Raw genomic sequence first — 21,949 nt, 5'->3', positions numbered from 1 at the left:
GACCAAGTATCCTCTGGAAAACATCCCTCCCCAGGGATGTGCGTTGCGTTTGGGACCGGCCACGTAAAAAACGCTGCCAATGAAAGGAAGTAAACAGCCTCGAATGACAGACCTCCCTTGTGATGACGAGTGAACGAGGGCAAGACGAAATATCTTCTGTCATTTTGTCGCACCCAAGACTCTCACGTCTCTGTTGACAGTGGTAACTTCGAAGTCGTAGATAATTTCTTCTATCTTGGAACCAGCATTAACACCAAAAACAAAGGTAGCCTCGAAATCCAACGCAGAATAACTCTTGCCAATAGGTGCAACTTCGAACTGGGTAGGCAATTGAGAAGTAAATTCCGCTCTCGATGAACAAAGACCAAACTCTACAAGTCCCTCATCAATTCCGTCCTAATTGTTCGAGAGAAAGGTACTGCGGAAGATTTATGGTTCTTTGCGACGACACTGACATAGTTCAGAGATTCAAGAGACAGCGGCTACGCTGGCTAGGTCATGTCGTCCGAATAGATGAAAACACTCCAGCTCCGAGAATATTAGACGCAGTACCCGTCGGGTAAAGCAGAGGAAGACGAGAGAGTGGAGAGAAGACCTCCACTCAGAAAAACCAGGTGGAGAAGGATTTGGCTATACTTGGAATCTCCACTGGGTTGTAAATTCGGCTGTAACCGCGTCAGCGCCATCTACCACAATAAAGAAGAAGAAGTAGCCATAATCTTTTCGCAAAGTCAGTGACCCTTCTAGGATTCCGAGGACAAAGAGTCATTGATGCTAAAAATGTGGCCATGTACCTTATAAACCTGAGCCCGCGAGCAGTATTCGTTAAAAACTTGTAGTTCTCTTCATAATGCAGTTAAGTAACGCATCCATAGTTCAATAGTTCTTTAGCGAAATCACTAACTCATAACGAAGGTAATACTCGTTTAGTGTGATCAATGAGCCATAGCGTAGTCAATGCCCCTTAGAGAGATCGATGACCCTTGGCATTCATTGGTCTATTCATGGTGCCAAGGAAGAAGAGTAATTGATCATTCGTGAATGTTAAGCATTTATCAGCATACTCTGAGAACGAAGTCGGGGAAAGGTAAGTTTAGATCGAGAATTCAAGTAGCCTTAAATACTGACTGACAAATACATAAACCAACAATCGAATAGAGTGTGACAACTGCTACACCGTTGAACTGACTACTCAAATGCCGTTTATTGAAAGATGTTTAGTGACCTGTAAGTTTGTGTTACTTGCGGCCTCTGACCTCAGCATATCAGCAAGCAAAAGAGGAGTTTGTCATCATATTAGCCATGCCTAAGAGCTTATACGATTTTATACTGTGATAACCAAGCTTAACAGTTCAAGATACATATCTCTAAGCGCACAAAATGCCAATATTTTAGAAATATGAATATTTATTAGAAGAGTTCAAAACTAAATAATAATATTTGCACCAGTCATCATGCTTGTATACTATACATATATGCATAACCACGTGAAGTTCGAAATGACTTTCCATTTATGGCCAATTTGAAACTTTTACCATTCTCCACTAGCCAATATGTGCTTTCGAGTAACTTTCAAAAACAATAAAATTACAGTGCAAACATATATTACATGAGCTTTCCAGCAGGTTTTCATTGGTTCCACCAATAACCGTGCAGCAGCGATAGCTTAAGCCCGCTTACACTTTGAACTAAACTCAAATAAACTTTAAGCAGAAGAACAACTTGCCAAAGAAGTGGTGAACAAATGTGAGGAAGACAATTACAGTGAGTAAAAAGAAAAATAAAATTGTAAAGTATGAAAAGCTGGGAAATATTTGCGTTAAGTTTTTTGATTTCGAATTGAAGCAGATGGTCGGTTGGTCAGTTAAGGGTAACTGTTGTTTGCACGCGAAGTTCTGTAAAGCAAGGTGTGCGGCTGGAGAGAGATTAATAAGGTAAAAGATGTGTGAAGAGGTGAGGAGGTAAGTATCACAGTTCATTTAGGATAGTTGATGGGGAAGAAACCAAATTTCTTTCGATTTTTAAAAAATCGAGGGTTGGAGCTCAGGATATTATTTGCACTCTTTTAAGATAAGTTAGTTGATGGGCGATCAGAAATAATTTAGTTTTTATGTACTCCCTCGTGGGTCGGTGGATGGGTACTCTGAACGAAGGACCAAATTGTACAAGTCCCTCATCATTGCTGTCCTGTTTTAGTAAGTGTTGCGGACGCATGGACAAAGATGCCGTTCCAACGACATTTGGATCTAAGTAACCGATACGGACCCGGATTATTATCCGACTGAAAGCCTGTCAACTCGGCATAGTTCTGCCGCTACAACAACAACAAGAACAGACCATCTTATAAGTCGTAACGTAGTCGGTATCGTTTCCACGATAGTCGTGTCTAAGTAACCGGATCGGACCCGCATTATTAACCGGCCAAAGGTCTGTCAACGCGATACAGGAAATGTCTAGAGCAAGGCACTAGGGAAACATCTCTTGTACACTTGTCCCGCATTGGCAAGACCACGCTGCAAGCATCTGGGGTCTTCACGGTATGATACACTGGAGGACGTATCGATAGTGAGGACGCAGAGTCTGTTAAAATTCGCGTCAAGCGCAGACATACTTAAGGATAACAACTCCTCATGGACCTAGCAACTCATCTCTATATGGTAACGCAAAGCGCCAATACTGGTCCATACGCGGTTTATTGGCCTACCAAATTAACCTAACTTAACCTAATTCAAGGAAGACAAAGTAAATAATTTCTCGAATTTCGTTCGCAGGGGCTTTAAATATACCAAAAAACCTCTCCCAGAATGGTTTTCCATCTTAGTTTTGTGAAATTCAGAAGTATTAGATGGAATGGTCAGTTTTGAAGCCTTTTGTAATATAAAATATTGTTGAATCTGTTTGTCATGAGGCTTTTAGACTGATTCGGTAGATCCGTTAAGCTTATTTACTTGACCCACTATGTCCTTAGAGCTGGTCGAATCTCTTTGACTACACGCTTTTTGATATCTCTCTCCCTAGTAATGAATCTAGGAGGTTAGGCTAGGAACCTTGAAACAGCGGTAAGTAATTTAGTCAAAGATCTGAAAAAAGATCTCCAAAACATATTTGAGGTCACATTTATGCCACCTAAACAAGCAATTTGTTCCATTATGTTGTAGTAATCCCGTCCATAAAAGAATCGCGCTATTCTGAGTATCACTGAAAGGTAATTTCTCCGCCTTTTCAACAACTCCCTTATTCGCTAGCAACGTAGACCGTAAACAGCTTACTAACTACCTTCATAGCACTTCGGCGTATCATCTCCTCCCAGCTCTCGGTCGTTTGTTTGCTCTCACATTGCTCATTTCAAAGTTCATTGTGTGCGCTAAAAGACTTGTGTTTGCTTGACAAGTTACTACACACGCTCACGATTTACGGCACAGAAAAAATACCAGCGATTTACGGTACTTAGAAAAAAATAACGCGAAGCAGTTGACAAATAGAGGCGGTGCAACAGCGAATTGTGTCTTCGTCAATACACCACAACAAATGCACTGTTTGTCCTGTCACGACAAGTCACTGCTTGTCCAGCTGCTTCCTACCTCTCACCTGCTGACTGACATTTGGACGCACCAATCAACTGCTCACACTGCAGGTAATTTTGCAATCTTTCATTGCTTCTTGTCGCTCCTTCCACCTGCCACTTGACAAGCGTTGTTATTCGTCGGCACTTTGTCAGCTTGAATTATTCGCCTCCACTTTTGTTTGTTTTGCTCTTTTTCGTATTTCGTCTTTCGTTTGTTTTGCTTTTCGGATTTGAAATTTTCCTACTTTTGTGCTTCATTGACACTTGTTGTTTACTTGATTTTTATATTTGTTTTTAAGACTTGTGAGCCTCTGTGCTGTCGCTTTGATTTTACATGACATTTGCTGACAAAAAAAAAAACTTTATTTCTATCTTCTTCTTCAAACTTCTATGTCAAAATATTAGGTAGTCCAAAAAGTCTCTTCGTATTTTGCCAATAGGTGTCGTTGCAGTCGTATATCTCTAGTGCTAGCCATCACATTATGTCATACCATATAATGGAAAGATGAGATTTTAAGCTTCATTTATAATAAAAAAAAAATTAATCGGGGAAGTTGAAAAAAAGTTACAGCTGTTCAAAAACTAGTGAAAATAATGAAGAAATTCGCTATATTTTGAAATGTTTGTATAAAAAAGGGAAGAATGCCACGCAAGCCACCAATGAAATTTGTGAAGTTTACGGAGACGATGTCGTATCAGTTCGTGTAGCACAACAATGGTTCGCACGCTTCCGTTCTGGAAATTTCGATGTGTAAGATGCACCTAGCTCTGGTCGACCTATCGTTGAAAAAGTCGTTGAAATTGAAAGATTGACCAGGACCGTCACATAAGCAGCCAAGACTTCGATGAGGAACTTAACATTCATCATCAAATGGTTTTGGACCATTTAAAAAATGCTGGCTAAAAAAAGAAGCTCGATCCTTGAGAACCACATGAATTGTCTGTGTAAAATGTAATGCACCGAATTAACATCTGCGATTCTTTGCTGAAACGAAATAAAATCGAACCATGTTTGAAGCGAATGGTAACAGGAGACGAAAAAGGGATCAAATACGACAATGATGTGCGAAAAAGATTATGGTCCAAGCGTGGTGAAGCTCAACACATAGTCGCAAAGCCAGGATTGACGCCTCGAAAGATCATGCTGAGTGTTTGTTGGGATTGGAGAGGAATCATCCACTATGAGTTACTTCAGCCTGGTCGAACGATTGATTCTACATTTTACTGTCAGCAACTGATGAGATGAAAGCAAGCAATCGAAAAAAACGGCCAGAACTGATTAACAGAAAGGGCCTCGTCTGCCATCAGTACAACGCTAGACCACACATATCTTTGATGACTCGACAAAAACTGGGAAAGCTTGGCTGGGAAATTTTGATGCATTCACCATATAGCCCTGACCTTGCACCAACGGACTATCATTTGTTTCGGTCAAGGCAGAACTCCCTTCATGGAGTAAAGTTGGCTTCAAAAGAAGCCTGAGAAAATTACTTGTCGCAGTTTTTCGCCGAGAAACCAGAAAAGTTTTACACTGATGGAATAATGTCTCTAGCGGAAAAATGGTAAAAAGTGGTCGACCAAAATGGTACATATTTGTTTCATTTAAGTACATTATAGATATAAAAACATAAGTTGAAGTTTGGTTAGAAATACGAAAAGACTTTTTCGATCATATTATAGTTTTAACAGAAAGCAATGCGGAAGCGAGTCGAGGCGGTAAAGTAGACTCATTTGGTTAACGCAAATGGTTTAAGGGGTATGAGAGGGACCAAATGCTGATACTACTGTAATATAACCTGACTTAACCAGACAATCCCTAACCTAGCTTATGCTAAACCAATTTACCCGAAAATAACTGAATAATACCTATTGTAAACATACCATAACTAACTAAATTAATGCTCATAAGTGAAAATATATATTTCAATTTTTAAGAATTTTTTGTTGAGCCACAAAAAAAAATATATACAAAAAAATATTTAAAACAAAAAACAAATATTATTAAAATAAAAAAGATCGGAAGAGCACACGTTTTTACATATTTTTTATTATAAATTTTTTAATTTCTCAGCAAAAAAATTATTTCTCTAGCCGTTAAGAGTTAAAATTTCTACAGAGCGGCTCGAAAGATTTAATTTTTACAATAAATATTTCCTCACTTTCATATCGAACATGGAAAATGCAACCGAAAAAGCCGTCAGGTTTGACAAAACACAAACATCTCATGAAAGCAAAACAGCACGATGCTTACCAAAAATATGCACACATTCACCAACAAGGACATACATTTTTAACAAACATAAATAATAGATAAGTAAATAAATAAGGAATATGCTGCATGCAAGCGACAAATAGCAGTAGGCAGCATCCGCTTAGCGCTGGAAGAGACGGTGTAACAGAGCTAACGGTAATTCACACATACCGCAGATGCAAGGCAAGGCACTTTCCCTACAACATAACAAGAATAGCAACAACAACTGCGCACATCCACCGCTTCCCTATTTTTATTGTTGTTAGTTAAAGGAAAAATTTTGTTGTTATTATTATTTTTGTTGCTGTTTGCCTGCTGCGTCGCGTTGCTAAAAATACTTCCTCCTGCACTTAAGCACTTAAGCCGATTTAGACTTTATCGGTGTACAATTTTTCTCAACTTAATAGACGGCAGGCAGCGGTAGTGGTTCGTAATAAAGCATGTGTGTGTGTGTCGGATGTATTTATGGAATTGTAAATATATAAAAAATATTTCCCAAGCTATTTTTGTTGCGTGCAATTTTATATGCATACAAATTTTGTATTATTAGCTTTTGAATAAATAAATGCACTGCATAAGATTTATAGCGCTCCAAAGGGTTATAGTTGTTGTAGCTGTAGGAGATTTTGACGGCAAGGAAGAGTGCGTGGAAGCTTAGGTTTGTTTGTAAGGAAAATATGAGCGCATAGATGAGTTAAGACGCCAGACTTTAGATTTCTAGTAACTTTTTAAGAAATTGATGATTTTTTAATTGAAAAAAAAAAACAATAATAATATTTATTTTAATTTTTGAAAATAGATATTAATTAAAGACTTTTTAATTAAAAAATATTACATGAATAAACCGAAATATTCACTAACTTTAGAATTGAAGAATTTTATTTAAAAAAAATATATATATGTACATATATAAATATAATACTATATTCTGAATTGTTTAAACAACTTTTGGAAAAAGAATACGCGAGAAATTATAAAAAATTAAAAAAAAAATATTGGAAAAATAACAAACATTAAGAAAAAAAATTAATAATAAAAGTAATTTTATTAAAAATATTCTAAAAAAAATGCATTAAAAATATAAAAAAATTAAGACAAAAATCGAATATTAAATAATTTATAAAAACATTTGAAAAATTAAGAAAAACAATCCAATATTAAACAAAACGCTGTTAAAAATATTCTAAAAAATTTACAAAACTATTACAAAAAAATAAAAATAGAATAATTTAAAAAGTATAATAGTATTAAAAAATTATTAAAATTATTCCAAAAATATATAAAAATATTAGAAAATAAATAAATTCGAAATTAACAAAGAAAATTAAAAAAATCTAGTATTAAAAGATTATAAATAGTTTTCTAAAAAAATATTTAAAAAGTATTAAAAAAATAAAATAGAAACCATAACGAAAACGAATATTAAAACAAAATTTTATACAAAGTATTCTTAAAACTTATAAAAATATTAGAAAAATAAAAATTCAAAATGAAAAAAATTTTAAAATAAAAAAATTAAATCTAAAATTAAAAATATCAAATTATATTTAAAAATTTATGTAAGAAAACTGTACAAAATATTAAAACAAAAAATTATTTGTAAAATATTAACAAAAACGTCATTTACATATTTTTCAAATACCGTATTTTTGTAAAGTTTTATTCCGCTATCATCATTGGTTCCTAATGTTTATACTATGTATTATACAGAGAAGGCATCAGATGGAATTCAAAATAGCGTTATATTGAAGAAGGCGTGGTTGTGAACCGATTTCACCCATATTTCGTACATGTCATCAGGTGTTAAGAAAATATTATATACCGAATTTCATTGAAATCGGTCTAGTAGTTCCTGAGATATGGTTTTGGTCCATAAGTGGGCGCGCCACGCCCATTTTCAATTTTTAAAAAGCCTGTGCAGCTTCCTTCTGCCATTTCTTCCGTAAAATTTAGTGTTTCTGACGTTTTTGTTAGTCGGTTAACGCACTTTTAGTGATTTTCAACATAACCTTTGTATGGGAGGTGGGCGTGGTTATTATCCGATTTCTTCCATTTTTGAACTGTATGGAAATGCCTGAAGAAAACGACTCTGTAGAGTTTGGTTGACATAGCTATAGTAGTTTCCGAGACATGTACAAAAACTTAGTAGGGGGCGGGGCCACTCCCACTTTTCCAAAAAAAATTACGTCCAAATATGCCCCTCCCTAATGCGATCCTTTTGTGCCAAATTTCACTTTAATATCTTTATTTATGGCTTAGTTATGACACTTTATAGGTTTTCGGTTTCCGCCATTTTGTGGGCGTGGCAGTTGGCCGATTTTGCCCATCTTCGAACGTAACCTTTTTATAGAACCAGGGAATACGTGTACCAAGTTTCATCATGATATCTCAATTTTTACTCAAGTTACAGCTTGCACGGACGGACGGACGGACAGACGGACGGACGGACAGACAGACATCCAGATTTCGACTCTACTCGTCGCCCTGATCACTTTGGTATACATAACCCTATATCTGACTCTTTTAGTTTTAGGACTTACAAACAACCGTTATGTGAACAAAACTATTATACTCTCGTTAGCAACATTGTTGCGAGAGTATAAAAATAAAAAAAATTGTTTTTAAATATTAAAAAAAATGCTAAGAATTAATTAATTAGTTTAAAAAATAGTTTTTTTACGTAAGGAAAAAACTTAGACAAATTTTATTAGTCCTTTTTTACAATTTTTTTCTAATTAAAAATAAGAGGTTAGGTTGACCCCTTGGTAATACGAATATATGCAAAAATGTAAAATGTTCACTAAAAATATGTAATAAAAATTAGTATATAATATATGTATATATTTTCTTTTAAGAATATTAATATATTGTAATATAAGAATAAATATTTAAATTATTGACAATAAGTTTTTTAAGTAAAGTTATTATAAGTTTCAATGAATTAATAAAATTTTATTTACAAGAATTATATTAGAAATTTAATAATTATTATATAATTATAAATATTTATAATTATGGTAGAAATTTCAATAATTTTTAATTGTTTGAAATATGTTTTTATAAATTGAAATTTTTTAAAAATATTATAAAAAAAAATAACTTTCAAAAGTAAAAAAAAAATATATCAAAATAATTGAGAAAGCCTACAAATGTAAACTGTGTAAATTTTTAACTTCCAATCAGAAGAAAAAACATGTTTTGCAACTGAAAAATTCATTTCAATACTCTTACGCAATATATACGTATGTATATATATACGTACATATGTAGTATAAGCGAACTACATATAAATGCAATTTTTATGCAACTTTCAATGAAAATAGCAAGCTACATTGCACGCACTCACTACATTTTATTAAACCCTAGCCCTTACATTGTGCTCCGAAAGAAAAACTTTACAAAACAATGAAAAAGCAAAGATTTTTGTAAGTACATCTGGGCGTATGAGTAACATTTCTGCACTTTCATTTAATAAGATTTAAGCAATTGCTAAAAGTTAACGCAACATCAATGCGTGTCTTATTCCACAGCATAACATACAACTATACACACATGCACATGCGAGATTTTGCGCGCAACACAACCGCGCCAGTGCAGCAGTGCGTATGAGTAATGTGAGGCACTAGCTCTTGTAGCGCGTGTGCCGTCAATTCTCCGAAGGCTAATATATCGTTGAAAGCGGAAATGTAAGCGACAACCAGGGAATAACATCGACAAAACGAAACGTAATGCGCTAAATTGCTGGCACTGCAAGCAGATACACGAATATTTCTGTTGCTAAACGAATTTTTTCTACCACTTTTTCATTGGGGGTTAGAAGTACAGCGTAAGACTTCTGAGGAATTCGCGCTGAATCGAACGGATTGATGTGAAATTTGGGGAAATAATTTGCTGAAATGTAGCTGCGTAGATTGCGAAAGATTGGAATATGAGAAAATGGAAAATAAATGAAATATTTCACGAGTTGCTATGATTTGCGATGCACATGGGTTTTATAGTGAAATGAGAAGAACTAGGATTTATAGAGAAAATTATAAGATATTTGAGATTTGGATAGCTGTTTCAATAAGAAATAGAGAGCAGAAGAAGAAACTCAAATACAAGCCTCAAACGGAACCCAGGTAATCGCTGATGGACGCATAATGGATTAATACTTCAGAGAATTCAAGTTCTGGAAACTAATAAGAACCTTTGAGATCTTTCCGAATGCTAATACTTGTTTGTCGATACATCGTTGGAGTTAACTTATCTATATTTTTTTCTATTCAACATTTGCATCGGGTCTACTGGAAATGCTAAAACATTTAATTACTACTTGTTTCACTTTATTTGTCCAAGAAAAACGCGCCTATCCTATCAACAATCTTGCTGATATTTCCTCAGCTTCAGTAGAGTAGAGGAACTAAGAACGTCCTGTCTACTCATATGGATGGTATCAGCTCTACTATAGATGATTTGTTACGTTTGTGCGCACCGGGAACTACAGAAAATTATTTGCTTACACAAAAAGACTCAAAAAAATGAGTTGAGAACATAGAACCACAAAAACAAAGTATGTGCCGAAAATCAGCTTGATCGCACAGCTATAACATACATATACTTCCTATACAAATCATTATTCAGATTTTATATCACGTGCAATTTATATAATTATAACTTCCACAATTAAGCAGCTATGACCATGAAATTTTGTAATTTTTTTATTCATACCCAAGGCAAAATGCGTGCTGAAAATCAACAATCTCGGGCAACTGTAAGCTATAGCTGTCATACAAACGAACTTTCAATATACGGAATATGGCAGCCAAAATGTGGTAATATTTCCATTACTCTGAAATTTGCTTTATTATTTTTAGAAAAATCGTTAAGGAAAGTTCGAAATTCGAGCTTCTTAATTCGAAAACCAATATATCGTCACCTAAAGTACAAAACAGCGTATCATCAAAAATCGAAAAATCGCTGTCAGATATGGTAACCATTTTATAACTTCAATTTTATTTCAATATGAGTATATGGTAACTAATTATATAACCAATTTAAAACATAAACTCAAGTTTTATTTCAATAAGTGTGTTTGATAACCAATAAATAACCATTTTATAACTCAAACGTTGTTTCGATATGAGTGTATGACAACCCATATATAACCAATTTATAACTAAAAGTCACATTTTTTTCAATATGTGTGTTTGATAACCAATAAATAACCACTTTATAACTAAAAGTCACATTTTTTCAATATGTGTGTTTGATAACCAATAAATAACCACTTTATAATTAAAAGTTAAATTTTGTTTAAATCTGAGTGGTTTCTATTATACGTTTCGATGTAACGTTATTTTGCATTTTTGGTAACGATAGATATGTATGTACATACATACATACATATGTATATTTCCATAACAAATTTTGCTGCCAAAAATTCTATTTGGCAAAACAAATTCTGCTTTATTTATCAAATAAATTAATTGTATGCACAGCAGCGTTAACCAGCCATGAAAACTGCCTACAAGGCCATATATGATATGCTAAACGAATTTTACTTTTGCATATTTAGTTTATTTCTTTTTTAATATAATTTATAAAGCAATAAACTAGAGCCGGCAACGCAGTTTTCATGAATTTAATTAAAATACGCAAAAAGCCAAAGCAAAAATTTTCAAAAAATATGAAACTAAAAGCTTTGCTGCTACCTAAGGCGCTCAAGTGCTGCACCCACATAGGTACAAATATGTATACATGTATGTGTATGTTACATATACATACGCCTAACATATATATGTATGTGTACATCGGCATCCATGCTAATCTCACCGGCATTTCCACAACATTTGACGCACTCACTCGCCTGCGACCTAAAGACCTACACTACACACTGCCATTCTGTCATTCTGCTATACTGCTAGTTAAGGCCAACCCACTTCGCTTTCTGCCGGACTATAAAATCTTAATTACAGTCGGCACAAATTCGCATAGCAAATTTCAAGTCATAAATGCAAACAAGCAAAACGTTTCACCAGTGTTTTTCCGTATGCGCACACACTTTTGTGTCACGAACACACAGGCGCATACACAGAGCATTGTAAGCAGGAAATCTGCAGCAGCAATGAACATGACTAAGCCTACAGATGAGTGTCTCATATGCAGCATACACACACATATACATATATGCATATGTATGCATGCACTTGATCTCGCAGGCAGTTCCACATAATTGCCCATTTTCGCAGCAACAATAACAACAAAGGTAGACAGCAAAACCTTCAAATGCTAGGGAAAGTCACCGGAGACGGAGAGCGCATATGGAGCGGAGAGGGGTGCAAGTTGATGTTTGAAGATCAGTTGTAGTGTGTATGCTGTGAGCGAGCGTTTGTAGCAATCATTGCATTTATCATAAGTGCCCTCTGACATGGAGGACAAGGCACAACTTGGCAAACACAAACACACTCATATGTATATGTACATATATATGCAGATAGGCTTAAAAATGCATTTCAGGCACATAGCGGCAAGCAAACACACACATACATACATATATGCTTGCTTGCCTATGAGCGAGTGCATTTAGTTAGTTAACATGCTTTGTCGGCTTGCTGTAAAAAGCTGTCAAAGCGCAAAAGGACAAAAGTAGCTGTGGAAATTGAGAATTTTCGCTCGTAGGCATAACATAGTAAATTTTGTTGTTGCTTACCTTTTTCGTTTTGCTGGTGTTCTTGTTGTTTGCCTGGAAGCGCATGTAGGTTTGAGCGTTGCAACGTTTAAGGGTACGCGTAAGTACACATGTTGTCGTGTACAATCAACTGCACAGGTTCAAGGACGTAGGCGGAATTCAGAGCGCTGAAAAGCAGAAATGCAAGTTATTTAAGTAGTTTAGTTTAAGTTTAAGAAAAAAAAAACCAGTAGAAAGCATGTGGCGTACATAAATTCCAAGCAAATGTAATGTTGCAGAAGAGTAACCGGTTACTTATCAATTAGAAACCGGTAACGTACACGAAAATCTAAAAAAAAGATCTGAGTAAAATATACAACATTACCATAAATTTAACGTTTAATAAAAAAAACCGAATAACCATTATTAAAACCCGAATACCGATTCAACTTATTCCTAAAATCACTTTAATACTAAAAGCTATCAGAAATCATATGCCGCGCCAAAAAAAGGTAATTTTGCAAAAAAGTAACCGGTTACTTATCAATTAGCAACCGGTAACGTACACAAATAATAAAAAAATGTAGTGAAATATACAACACTACCGCACATTTAACGTTTCATAAAAAACCGAATAACCATTAATAAAAAACGAATACCGTTATTCGTTATATCACTTTCTTAAGAATATTGATATTCGTTACATTATTTGTAACTACTTAAAAAGTAGAGTAGTAGTAAAAGAATTTCTCTCTTATCAAAAGCCGATTACTTCTTAAAGAAACTCAATTAAAAAACCGAATAACTAATTTTAAAAACTGAATATACCTTATACTCATTCATTATATTATTTTTAAAAACTTTAGAGGCTTGAATTTATTTAAGCATTTTGTTCACAAAATAATAAAATCGCATAACCATTACTAATACTGACTACTTCCAAGTATTCGTTTCATTCATTTTATTTTCTTAAAATTATTTATTCAAAAAATTTTATTCATAAACGAAATTTGAACGAATAACCATTACCAAGAACCGATTACTTTGTTGAGAACTGGTTATTCGTTACTTTATTTTTAACTACTTAAATGGTATTAATATTAAATTTTTTAAGAAAATCGAAAAACCGTTACCAAAAGCTATCTATTTTTATGTAATTATGGGTAGGAAAACGGCGTTGCGTTTTCATGGGAGTGTATACCCGAAGGTAGCACTATGACGTAGTAAATGTGAAACGAACTGTGTATGGATAGTGCCAATGGCAATTTCAAACCAGCTCAGTTTTATTTTCTGTTTCGCTGTAACTAGTTTAGCTAAGCTGAAACTTTTGGTTTTATAATTAAAGGTACTTTACGTAACCTACCAAGAAGGTTAGGGAGCCATAACCGAACTTCTTTAGTTCCAGAGAAGCGGAGACGCATTTAGTATGGACTAAGCAATAAATGAGACGGAAAAGCAGCTTGAGTTTGTGATTTCCAAAATTGGAGTTTCAAGCTTTAATGGTCACCAATTGCGAATGGAACTCGACGGCATACGAACTCATATGTGTAATCCACAAATCCTGCACAGTCGCCAGTTTGCGCTCCATCCGACGCATTGTGAGTTTATTAAATGCACCACTTTGCATATTTTACACGAAATTCTCATACGAATTTCGACTTTTGCAAAGTTTTAATCTCACCCACGCCGGTTACATAAAGTAAGCAGCTTCACAGTTGTAGCCATCGACTTCCTGCTGCTAGCCAGCGAGTATGAGCTCATATATCCTGGTAATTGTAGGTTTCGCATGTATGCAGATTGTTTTCTCTTAGTTTATTTTGCTTTATTTCATACATATGCGTTACATATCTCGGCCTACTCCTGCTTGTTCGGCTACGTAGACAGTTAGTTGGTGTTGTCCGACCGGTAAGCTGTTGGGACAGTTGAAAACTTCATTACTGCTGTGAAAATTTATTGGTCACGCTGCATCGAAGGCGTCGGCGTTGCTTGGGTAGAGCCCTTTTGCTGGAAATTTTATTAGCTACTGCAGAGGTAGTGCTCATATGTGTGGAGCAATGGTTCATAGGAGATGGAGCGGAGCGTGAGCACGAAGGCTACTTGCAAAACTCTTTATCACGCAGACAACAGAACAGAACTTTTCCTTTTTTCAGGAAATTTTATTCTTTTAGTCAACATTTATCTAGACATACTATAAGTCTGTTGAGAATGAAAAATAATTGGTAAGCCTATGAAATCGTTTACTCAAAGCTTCTAGTTTTTGAAAACATGAAACAGTTTCAAAACAGTATTTCAAGCTAGAACTAGAGCGTAGGAGCTTGGAATACTGTTTTGAACTGTTTCATGATTTCAAAAACTAAAATCCGTTGAGAACTACAGTGAAAATTCTTTGATATCGAAGATCTTATGATCGAGTTTTGCCTAATCAAGAATGTATCGTTTAGCAAAGTTCTCTAAATGTTGCTAATCTGAAGCTTTGTTATTTTAGAACATAATCCGAAGAGAATTCGACTTTAGAATTTTTCTGCCAAAATGATCGCCTGTAATATGTAACATGTTCAGCACTGAATGCTGATATATTAGTAATGATCTTGACCGACGTATCAGTAGTAGTTAGTCCTGAAACCTTGCTTTTCGATTTTGATCAAACTGTGGAGAAACTAACTGCCGTACTCTCATTCATTATCCTCTAGGGTCTTTATTTGTAAAGAAGGGAGAGCGTTCATTTACGCCTCTCTGGTAAGCCTCCTGCATAAAGCGCAGACATAAAAGTTGATTTCAGCCGAAGACTTTTCTATATTAAAATTCTTTAAAAATAACGCCTGAAAAGACGGAATTGAATAGTTCATAAACTTCCATTGATTCCCGCGCATTCCCTCCTAACAAAGAGGTCATAAAATGTCATTTAACGTCCACCAAAGGTAATCGAAGCGTTCATGACTATTTCGCATTATGTTTTCATTAAAATAAGTGAAGCTTTTGTCACTATTTCCTTGGAATTAAGCCTTCATAATAATAATCGATAAATATCATTACGCTTTCATAACAATGATCGAAGCTTTCACGATTATTTCGTATTAAGATTTCAATAGAATAATTGAAACTTTTATGACTATTTCCTTGGAATTAAGCTTTTACAATAACAATCGAAGCTTTCAACAGCTGTTTACATATCATTAAGCTTTCATAACAATGATTGAAGCTTTCATGGCTATTTTGCATTATGCCTTCATGAAAATAATTTAAACCTTTATGACTATTTCCTTAGAATTAAGCTTTAATAAGAATTATCGATAAATATCATTAAGCTTTCATAACAATGATCGAAGCTTTCACGATTATTTCGCAATATGCTTTGATAAAAATAATTGAAATTTTTACGACTATTTCCTTGGAATCAAGCTTTTATAATAACAATCGAAGCTTTCAACCTTGTTTACATATCATTAAGCTTTCATAATAATGATCGAAGCTTTCATGGCTATTTTGTATTATGCTTTCATAAAAATAATTGAAACTTTTATGGCTATTTCCTTAGAATTAAGCCTTAATAAGAATTATCGATAAATATCATTAAGCTTTCATAACAATGATCGAAGCTTTCATGATTATTTCGTATTAAGATTTTATAATAATAATGGCAACTTTTATGACTATTTCTTTTGAATCAAGCTTTTATAATAACAATCGAAGCTTTCAACATTGTTTACATATCACTAAGCTTTCATAACAATGATCGAAGCTTTCATGATTATTTCGCAATATGCTTTCATAAAAATAATTGAACCTATTTTTTTTTAGCATTGAGCTTTCAGAACAATATTATTATTATACGATAATTAATTAATTAAAGCATATTTATGAGTATAAATACTTTAATGTTTAAATTCATTAAACTTGCTCTTCAATCAGCGCGCCGCATGAACTTCCATAATGAAAATATCAAAAGGATTTGTCTGCAATTGTTTGCGATTGCAACTGAATATCGCAAAAAAGGAACGGTTTCTACGATTCTTTACAAAATTGTACGTTCCTCTTCGCAACGTGACTGCGTTGTCATATTTTCCGGTCATTTATTTCATAAGTTGCAAGCAGCTTATTTATGAATTTGTGTTGCTGACATACAGCTTACAAAACTTAGCGATGCATTTACAACATGACAGCATGAATGCGCTGAAGGCGGAAATCAGCAACAACCGACGGGCGAAATATACGTGCAGCGCGACAACATGCAGCTTATGTCACCTTGACAGCGAATGGGAACAAGTGGAAGATTGTCAAAAATATAAGAAATAAACAAATAGTTTTCAATACACAGCTTTTGATAGGAAATGTGAAGAAATATTTTTTTTAAATTTCTTTCAAAAAGTTGAAAAAACCTGCTGTACTGAGTCAAAAGATCTTTAGTAAAATTTCTTCCAAATTTTACGCTTTTTTATAAAATTGTATTTATTTTTTATGCAGGAATCATGTTTTCGCTTCAACACTATGCAGCAGCGCGTTTCTTTCAACCATTTTCCGCTATTTAGTTCTGTAAAAAAGCCTAGCAGGCAAAGGGGCGGCTTTACAAAATGTCGGAAACCTCAGCAACCATTGAAAACTAACTTAAATCGAATGTCAGCAACGCGCTGAAATGTTTGTGAATGGCAAGCGAGAAGTTTTGAAGCGAAAAAATGTAAAGCAAAGGAAGTGAATGAATGAAGGAAAAAGTTTTTACAAATATCTGTGTGCGTTGTTGTTGAGAAAAGCCAAAAGCATTGATATTTTCGCTATTTTCCTTGTTTTGCTTTAGCATATGTATTAAAGACATTTTTTTATTTAGTTTTTATATATGCATGTGATGGTGAAGTATGATCATGCATCATGTGACTTTTCAATAGTGGCAAAAGAAACAATTTAAGTAATTAAATCACTTCAGCATTACTTTTTACGAAAAACAAGTTGAAAGGTAGCTTCAAAAATGACATCACATGATATTTTCCGCACCATACGACATCACATCACGAGTTGTAACATCATATGTCAACATAAATCGACATCATTTCAGCACAATTATTCAGAAAAAAATATTGTGAATGATAACTAAAAAATTACATCACATGATACCATGCATCATATGACAATAAAAATCAGTTTCAAAAACTCTTATTACTTCAGTAAAAATGTGAAAAATTTACTTTTAATTAATACTATTAATTACATCCCTCGATTACATTACATCGTGCGACTTCATATTTTAACAGGGAGATGTTTCTAACTTCAGCATTTATTACATCAAAAAATTACATCACATGATAATAATATATGACAATAAAAATATATGTGTTGTATGATGATATTATAACATTAGGGAAAGAAATACAAAATAACATCGGAAACAATTTTTCCATCAAGTGATATTACATCATATTAGTTTTAATTATATGATAATACAGATTTCCGTTTAAGACTCAAAAATAGTTCGCGCAGTTTTTTATATATAAACGAGTGAGAGTTTTTGTGCATCTTGTATCATATGATATTAACTTAACTGATATTGGAATTTTATACAGCATATGATATCACATCAAATTATGTACATATGAAATTGCAGAGGAAATCACATTATGCAAGAAAGAGATCTGTAATGGGCGATTGGTTTCATGCTGGGCAAAAAGAAAACTTGTTTAATCATATTTTCTTTATAATCTAATATCAAATTAAACATTTTTTTTTTGTAATTTGATATCATAATTGTGATGAACAATCACATGAGTGTTATCAATAGTTTTTTAAAAGTTCCTTCATTATAATCTTGACAATCGGTAATTTGTTTTGGTTTCTCGCTCATCATATGATCATGACCAACAGATCATATGACTATTTATCGTACGATAACAAAAATAGCCATCTAATCACCTGATTTTATCCGATTACAGCAAATGTACCAAATTCTTTAAGATTAATGGCATGATAAATCAGCTCACTGCTTTACTTTTATTTAAGCGAACTCAGCTAACTGCAATTCGTTGATTCCAAGACGTTCTCAAGAATTGTGACTGTTTCAAACCACAACCTGGCGCATTTTGAGAAAGGCTTTGTGCTTACATACCGGTAAAAACATTATCTCTTTAGAACTGAGATCATTAGACCACCGTAACCGTCGTGAATTTGCTGATTTTGCCTTGGAAAAACTTGAAAACGATAATGATTTTTGTAAGAAAAGCATCTTTTTCGATGAGGCTCACTTTCATCTGAGAGGTGCGGTAAATAAACAAAACTGTCGCTTCTGGTGCGTTGAAAATTCACAAATTATTTACGAACAACCATTTCAATCACCTAAATTGTTAGTTTGGTATGGTTTTTGGTTTGATGGAATCATTGGTCCTTACTTCTTTCGAAATGAAGCTGGTGGCCACGTTAATGTCAACGAAGAACGGTACCGATCGATGATAACCAACTTTATATGACCGCAATTGGAAGAAGCTAATCTTAGCACCATTTCTGTAGTTCCAACAGGGACGGCGTTACGTACCACACAGCACGTGCAGCAACCGAATTATTGCGAAAAAGGTTTGGAGATTCGATTATTTCAAGAAATTGGTACATTGAATGACCTCCAAGAAGTTGTGATTTATCCCCATTAAACTACTTTATGTGGAATTATTTGAAGTCATTATGATTAGCAATAAGGCTTTAACAGTCAATATTAAAGAATATGAATTTGGTGATTGACGAATCGAACAAACAACTTTGCATTTAGAAACATAACACCAAAAAGAAAGGGAAAATGGAGTTGAAGAAGATATGATATGATATCGAACAAATAACTGGTATAGGTAGGAGTGCAGCCCTATCGGGCTCAATTAGCACTTGATGTGCCATTTTTAACTGGTATAAATACAAAAAATTGGTTAGTATAAACAAATAGAAAGCGGATTAGGATAACTTTCAAGTACGGAATTGACAAAGACGGATTATATCTATCTTCGATATCTCGGACTTTGGAGAGTAACGAATCGAAAAAACTGGTAAAAATGTATAAGATTGGTATAATCAAATGGAGAGTATTATGAATGAAGTTTTCGCAGTTGACCACTTCTTAGTGACTACAACTGTCTGCGATGTTCCGAACTTTGCTTAGTAACGAAACGAACATAGAACTAGTATAACGGACGAGATTGGTTTAATCAAATAGAAAATGAAGGGTGACGTGGGATTATTAATATTTTTTAGATCAAGAGACGACCACAATATGGTTATAACCTATTCCGATCTTATAGAAATTAGACTAAGAGCCCGTAAAAGAAGAAGTAGTAAAAGATATGAACACAGTCAGGATCAAGAGCGATTTTCCATTTAAATTTTATAATAACTTTAAAATTATATTAATTGCTTTCCCTTATATATTAATTTATATGTAATTAACGAAACTCAATTTCTAATTTTTACTTTCTTATATAGATATCTTCATATTTTACTTATATGCTCTCATAAATATTAAGCTGTTTTAGTAGAGTTTACTAAATTCATCAATTTTCAGCAAAGCATCCACACGTTAACCGCAATTTATCTGCCTGCCTCAGCGCGTTTGCTGACGTGACATTCGGTCAGTGCGTTGTTATTGCTTTAGTGCTTAATTACGCGTGCAGCGTTATTAGCCTTTGCTCGTTAATTTCGTACAGAACATAAAACAAGCTCATATTAAATAAATCTTTTTTTTTACGAATTATCCCTATTTGCGGCCTGCCTAATAACAGGCGAGTGCGTTAGGCAACAACGCACTTAAACCACAACAACAGCGCTATTGTCAATGGCATTGTGATCAATTTGCTGAAAAGCCCATCAACGACCCCAGCGCGTGGCTCCCTGAGCTGCTGCCGCCCTTATGTAACTGTCGGCGCCCTACCTCACATTTACCTGGCCGACCATAACGTAAAGCCTCACTGAGCGCGCAAACGAACTCAACTCAATGCCGCTCAACATGCCAGCCACTTGAGGCTTTGCTAAACTCGTTACGGATTCGAAAATGCAAATTTCATACGCAAATGGCTGGCGGTGGCGCTGCTGCTGTTCAACGCTAGCAAAAAAAAAAAACAAACCTGGCAGCTACTCGACTGCATATTGGCTTTCACGTTGAAATACGCCCCTAAAATGTCAGATGATTTAGCTGTCAGTTGGTTGGGTGTGTGCGCGCCGGTGCTCAGTTGAGCTTAAGTTGCGTGGCCGTGCTTTGTAGCAGCCAATTTGCGGTGGCGTTGATGGCAGAAAATTGCTATAAATTCTATAATAAATGATTGCAAATACGTACTACTAAGCAATACATGTGCAAAGGGTAAGTAAATTTATTTAAATTTAAACAACACATTAAAGTTTGCTTTTAGGCGTAAACGGGGGCAAGCGCACCACGTGGCTAATGTAAAGGCCAACGAGAACTTGGGGTGTTGAAGAGAAACGTTGCGGTTGTTAATAATGGCGACCGCGTATTTATACGCCGTATTAAAGGCGCATTATGCAGACAGATGGAGCAGGGTTGTATTTAAGCTTGTCTTCTTCGAAACTTTATGCAAATATATGGTTTAAGCAAAATAAATTTTCAGTTAATAAAACATTTACTGTGTAGGGTTGTCGAAGAGGCTTTTGAAGACATAACGGCTTAAAATTACAGCTGATGGATGATTGGATTTTTGAACCCTATTGAGGATCCTGGATATACATATGTCCCGAAATCAATGGCTGTTGTGAGTACCTAAGTATAAGCTCTGGAAGCTTTTCTACTCCAAATTTCGAAGACCTCCCATAATCACAGCTGATGGACGTTTATTGTATATCCAGGGCATATAGAGGACCTTACGGCTCTTAAAATCATAGCTAACATTACTGCCAGGAGTTGTGACTCCTATAAAGGTGGATATTTGTAGCCGAATCTATGGCTGCCAGTGGCTGAGAGTACTTCTGAGTTCTGGTAGCTTTTTAGCCTCTAGATTTTGCAAACATTATGATTTTTATAGTCACACTGATGGACCTTACATTCATAAGAGGATTCTTCTGCAGCTGGATATTTGTGGACTAATCTCGGCTATAACCGCATAAGCGGGGTCTGCGCCAGTAAAGAAGAAGAATAAGAAGAATCTAGCGGATAAATACTACCTCTTAGCGTTAGAAGCTTTTTATCCCAGTTTTTGAAGACAATATGGCTCTCAGATAGTTGATGGATATAACATACATGATAGGATTTATGCTCCCTACAAAGGTCAATTTTATGGCTTCCGATGAATGAGGGTAACTCTAAGCTTTGGAAAGTTTTCAACTCATAGTCGATTGCTGTAGCGTTGGAATATGGGAGTGCTATAGACAGATCCCAGGGATCGAAAATGTTTTTTTAAGGGCGGCCGTCGTATAGTGGAACATTATATCATTAGCTGACTTTACAAGATTCTCGTAAAATTTATAGGTAAGCGGCTTGTGGGATCTCAAATTTCAATTGGAGCCCAAAACAGAAAATTAG

The sequence above is a fragment of the Bactrocera tryoni genome, chromosome 4, assembly GCF_016617805.1.
Source record: "Bactrocera tryoni isolate S06 chromosome 4, CSIRO_BtryS06_freeze2, whole genome shotgun sequence".
In the NCBI taxonomy this organism is placed as follows: Eukaryota; Metazoa; Arthropoda; class Insecta; order Diptera; family Tephritidae; genus Bactrocera; species Bactrocera tryoni.
The sequence above is the reverse complement of the archived record's forward strand: the minus strand, read 5'-3'. Positions refer to the sequence as shown.